A 6,000-nucleotide genomic window follows, 5' to 3' on the forward strand; every position below is an offset into this window, starting at 1 on the left:
CCTACAAATAGCTTTGGAACCAGAGGACTGGACAAATGTGGTGGCCTTGGAAGCCAACTATAAAGTCCTCATGCAATGGTACCTGGTCCCGGCCAGGATAGCTAAATTCTCATCTTTGTACTCTCCAGTCTGTTTCCGAGGTTGTGGAGAGAGAGGTACTCATGAGCATATCTGGTGGTCATGCCCCACTGTACAACAGTTCTGGAAACTGATATTCCGTATGGCCTCTACCCTCTTACACGACACCCTCCACCCTGACCCAGCTTTGGCCCTATTGAATCATATTAATGGTGATTATACCAGAGCCCAAATTCGCCTCCTATTACAACTGACCACAGCTGCTAAACAAACAATAGCCAAGGCCTGGAAAACCACCAAACTACAGGTTGCCGAAGTTAAACACAGGGTGACCCAAGCAATGATCCACAGCAAGACCGAAGCAATTGTTCTAGACCGAGTTCCACAGCATGATAAAATATGGTCTCCATGGATGGAATTTTTTCTCCCTCCTGACTTCGTAGCCACCTTCCCTATCCCATGATTGTTGTGATGTTCTTATGATTTGACACATATGGCCCATTGGGGGCGCACCCGTCCGCGCTGACACTTTCTTTCTTTCTCTTCTTTACTTTTTCCTCCTTTCTCCTTCTTTCCTTCCATCTCCCATTACTACGTCTCCCCTTCCCTGCCCTGGTCCCCTAGGGCTTCCCCCCTCCTTATGTTGAAACTTATTGTCTTATATACTAGGGTGATACGGTTACCCGTGACCCCCCATTAGCCTTCAGTTTTCCATCCTTAAATGTGTTGAGTACGGATTATTGTTCTATGCCACCTTATGGAATGGAAGCGTGTGCTTTTCATTCCTAGGTTTATTTGTCTTTATCCTCTATGTTCCCACATAACTCTAGTATAATACCTTCTCTCACTATGTTACAATTATTCCTCTACTGAGTAATCCTGGAAGGTCCTACCAGTATTGTATGTACACGTTAATATTATTATATACCATTGTATCTCCGTAATTGTTTTATGCGGAAAAGTTTATTTTTCTTTCTACTCTGTACTCTTTATTTTTACAATAAAAAATTTGAACAGAAAAAATTATTCATTATTATTATTATATCAATGAGATACAGGATTTATATTATTATCACTATACAAGATTTATTATTATTATTATCATTACACATCATTTATATTATTATTATTATATTACAATTACACATGATTATTTTTATATTATTATTATTATTATTAATATTATAGTACAGCATTTATATTATTATTTACAGGAATAATATGAATATTATTATTATTATACAGCATTTAATTCATCATTATTATTATTATTATTATTATTATTATTATTATTATTATTATTATTATTATATAGGAATAAAGGTTTATTATTGTATTATTATACAGGATTTTTAATTATTATTATTATTATTATTATTATTATTATATCAATGAAATACAGGATTTATATTATTATCACTATACAATATTTATTATTATTATTATTATTATTATTATTATTATTATTATTATTATTATTATCATTACACATCGTTTATATTATTATTATTATTATTATTATTATTATATTACAATTACACATGATTATTTTTTTATTATTATTATTATTATTATTATTATTATTATTATTAATATTAATATTATAGTACAGCATTTATATTATTTACAGGAATAATATTAATATTATTATTATTATTATTATTATTATTATTATTATTATACAGCATTTAATTCATTATTATTATTATTGTTATTATATATATGAGTATATATGAGTATATATATATATATGAGTATTATTATTATTATTATTATACAGGATTTATATTATTATATTATTATAATACAGGATTTATATTATTATTATATTATTATTCTACAGGATTTATATTATTATTATACAGGATTTATATTATTATATTATTATTATACAGGATTTATATTATTATACAGGATTTATATTATTATTATACAGGATTTATATTATTATACAGGATTTATATTATTATTATATTATTATTATACAGGATTTATATTATTATTATACAGGATTTATATTATAATACAGGATTTATATTATTATTATACAGGATTTATATAGCGCCAACAGTTTGCTCAGCGCTTTACTAATTGAAGACAGACATGACAGTTACAATACAATTCAATACAGGAGTAATCAGAGGGCCATGATCCTAGGAGCTTACACTCTAGGCGGGAGGGTCAAGTGATACAAAAGGTTACAGAATATTCTTCAGCAACAATTCTTTGGACTTCTTGTAATTTAATTGGATGACGGCCCGCCATGCGATATCACAGCGTTAGTTCCATGTTGGATGTCACTTTGTATTGAGAACGCTCTGATCTCCATTAGAAATGACTTATTATTATCTAATAATTTGGAACAAAATCCGGGGTTTAGCTTATAATTAGAGAGCGCGGCCGGAGACGATGCGTGCCTTTCACCGCCGTCCTGCCGCACGTACATTGGGTATAATTAGTCTGATTTATGAATGTTCAGCCACAATAAAGATCAGAACATAGAGGAGAGTTTTCTCTAAGGTGGTGCAGCGTATGGGCAGAGAGGTCGCCTTTGTTTAAAGGGGAAGTCCACCCTGACAACAAATCCCTCCAACCATGGGCGTCCGCTCCATAGGGCAAGGGGGGTCAATTGCCCCCCCCCCCTGGAATCATAAGAGAAGACACTTGACTCCGTGATTGACTGCCTCAACCTGCCTGCCTGTGTAAATGTATGTTGCACTTGCTATGCCGATCCGGCCGACTGGCTGGCGCGGCACCAGCTCCTCCCACAGGTGCGTGGCGTGCAGTGACTGAGACAAGAGAGAATATGCTGCCAGTGCCTGCCCTGGGCCTAGGATCGATCGCTGAAGAACCACAGGTAACAGCAGCAGTGCCACATACACTGTTACGCGGCGGCTTCGCTGTGTAGGCGGGTGCAGGGGAGGCAGCCGACAACGGGAGCCCCAGACTCCGAGACTTCAATAGGAGGACAGCTGTGCAGGGAAAGGCCCCAGCAAGGCACCACGTCTGCACGTGCAGGGAAAGGCACCACGTCTGCACGTGCAGGGATGCTGTCTCCTATGCCAACCGTCTTTAACAGTTCCTAACACAAACGTAACAGTTCCTTCAGCTTCACTACAACTGTTCCTTGTAGTTCTTCAACACTGAGCTCCCGGTCTCTCACTAGATCCTCTGAATCCCTGACTCTGAATCCCTTGAGCTCCTCCAAAGTTGGCAGTGGAATCTCCCGCAAGTGTCACCCCCGCTGGGTCCCTAGCTTGGCATTCCCGATACTTCTCAAGCTTCACCCCTGCTAACCGGCGAGGTCGTTGGCTTGACACACAAGGCTGCTCTGCAAGCGTCTCCTCCACAGGTTGGGTCCTTGACTTGATCACCACCTGAAGTTTCCCGATTCTCCACCGCGCCCGTTCGGTGAGAATATATTTCTGGTACTTTCTTCAGTTACTCACTGTGGTCCCAGGTAAAGGCGGTTGGTCCCTTTGTGGCGACAGCTTCACTTCTACCTCCGACCACTGACAGATTCTTCGGCCGACAGAACCATGACTTCTGGTTGGACTGCGCCCTGAGCCCACTCTATTTTTAAGACAATTAGAGCCACAGGCTCTAATCATTTCCTTAAAAAAAAAAAACATTGCAATCCATGCGTCTGAATATTGGTCAGACGCATGGATAGGGGGGTGGTGCCCCTGCGTCCTGCATTATGGGCCGCCACTGGCCCATGCTCATGAGGGCTGGTGTAAGAGAACTACTAGAACTACTAGAACGTGCATGCGTGCGCTCAAGAACAACGGCAGGCTTCCCGGAACACTGGGCCACAGCAGACTTTCCAGAGCACTATTGCGCATGCGCGTGCGCAACAGACGGCGTACACGCGCAGGAGTACATCCCTAATCTCTCTTGGCGCCAGTCTGCCTATTTAAAGGGATCTCTGAGTCCCAAACAGTGCTGACTGGTCTTCAGCTGTGTCCTGATTTCCTGATTCCTGTTGTGTTCTGCTTGGTTCCCGTTGCTGACTTTGGCCTTCCCTGACTCTGCCTCTGGACTCTGATACTTCTCTGATTACTGGTTCCTGATCCATTGACCCTGCTCCTGCTGATGCCCTTGTACCTTGCTGCCCGCCTGTTACGGAACCCGGCTATAAACTTGACCCTGCTCCTGCTGATGCCCTTGTACCTTGCTGCACGCCTGTTACGGAACCCGGCTATACACTTGACCCTGCTCATGCTGATGCCCTTGTACCTTGCTGCCCGCCTGTTACGGAACCCAGCTATACACTTGACCCTGCTCATGCTGATGCCCTTGTACCTTGCTGCCCGCCTGTTACCGAACCCAGCTATACACTTGACCCTGCTCATGCTGATGCCCTTGTACCTTGCTGCCCGCCTGTTACCAAACCCGGCTATACACTTGACCCTGCTCCTGCTGATGCCCTTGTACCTTGCTGCCCGCCTGTTACCAAACCCGGCTATACACTTGACCCTGCTCATGCTGATGCCCTTGTACCTTGCTACCCGCCTGTTACGGAACCCGGCTATACACTTGACCCTGCTCCTGCTGATGCCCTTGTACCTTGCTACCCGCCTGTTACGGAACCCGGCTATACACTTGACCCTGCTAATGCTGATGCCCTTGTACCTTGCTGCCCGCCTGTTACGGAACCCGGCTATACACTTGACCCTGCTCCTGCTGATGTCCTTGTACCTTGCTGCCCGCCTGTTACGGAAACCCGGCTATACACTTGACCCTGCTCCTGCCCTTGTACCTTGCTGCCCGCCTGTTACGGAACCCGGCTATAAACTTGACCCTGCTCATTCTGATGCCCTTGTACCTTAATACCCGCCTGTTACCGAACCCGGCTATACACTTGACCCTGCTCATGCTGATGCCCTTGTAACTTGCTACCCACCTGTTACCGAACCCAGCTATACACTTGACCATGCTCCTGCTGATGACTTTGTACCCTGCTGCCCGCCTGTTACCTAACCCGGCTATTCCTCTGACCTCTGCCTTCCGGAAGTTCCAGCAAGCTGCTAACCCATAACCTGCAAGTTGGTTGGACTTCCCCTTAACTTTGGCTGATCCTTTGAGCACTACCTCTGTGCCTGTTGACCTGCCTGTGTCTTTAAACCTACATCTTCATCTGCAAATTCTGCAAGCAACACCTACAGGCACTCGTGTTCCTCCTGACCCTCGCCACTATCTTTCCCACTCTCAGTGGGGCTTGGGCTGGAGATACAAGAGAGGCCGACCTCATCATATCAGACTCCTACCAGGTATGTGACAGCTGGTCTATGCGGCTTGGAAGTAAACTAGTGAATGTTTTTTTACCAGGTCACTTATATAGTGACAACCGGACAACGGATGGAGCAGAATTTCCCGCTCCTCTCTAGGAAGACACTTCCTCCAATGTAGATATTTTGTTTAAATAATTTATTAGGGCAGAATATAAATATTGTTTCCGCCGCTTCTTAACAAGCGTGTTTTCGTATCTTGCGATCCGGCCGTACAATTGGAAACCACAGAACTCGGCGCTCACAGGGGAGAAATTGGGTCACTGTAATGAAATCTCTATTTCAGGTTTCCCTCCGATATCGTGATTAGAGGACAATCGCCCGCGCTGCGCCTATTCTGGAAATGAATGCCTCTAATTAGCAGCCAGATTAAGCTGTAAACAGGCGCCGGGTGTCAAATGAAAGCCTGTTAGTCCTTTATTTTCTTTTTTTAACTAGAAAGCTACCGCGGCTTTAATAAAGCTATAATTATAGAAGGGGACAATAAGATAATAACGGCGCAGCGCATGAACACAAAACATTGCAACAACACGAAACGACGTAACGACGCACTGCAACCGGAGAACGCTTTCTATTCACATACAATGTGATACAAATGAAAAACAGTGTTCACATACAAATGTATCAGGGG

Source organism: Rana temporaria, chromosome 5 (genome assembly GCF_905171775.1).
Source record: "Rana temporaria chromosome 5, aRanTem1.1, whole genome shotgun sequence".
Taxonomy (NCBI): Eukaryota; Metazoa; Chordata; class Amphibia; order Anura; family Ranidae; genus Rana; species Rana temporaria.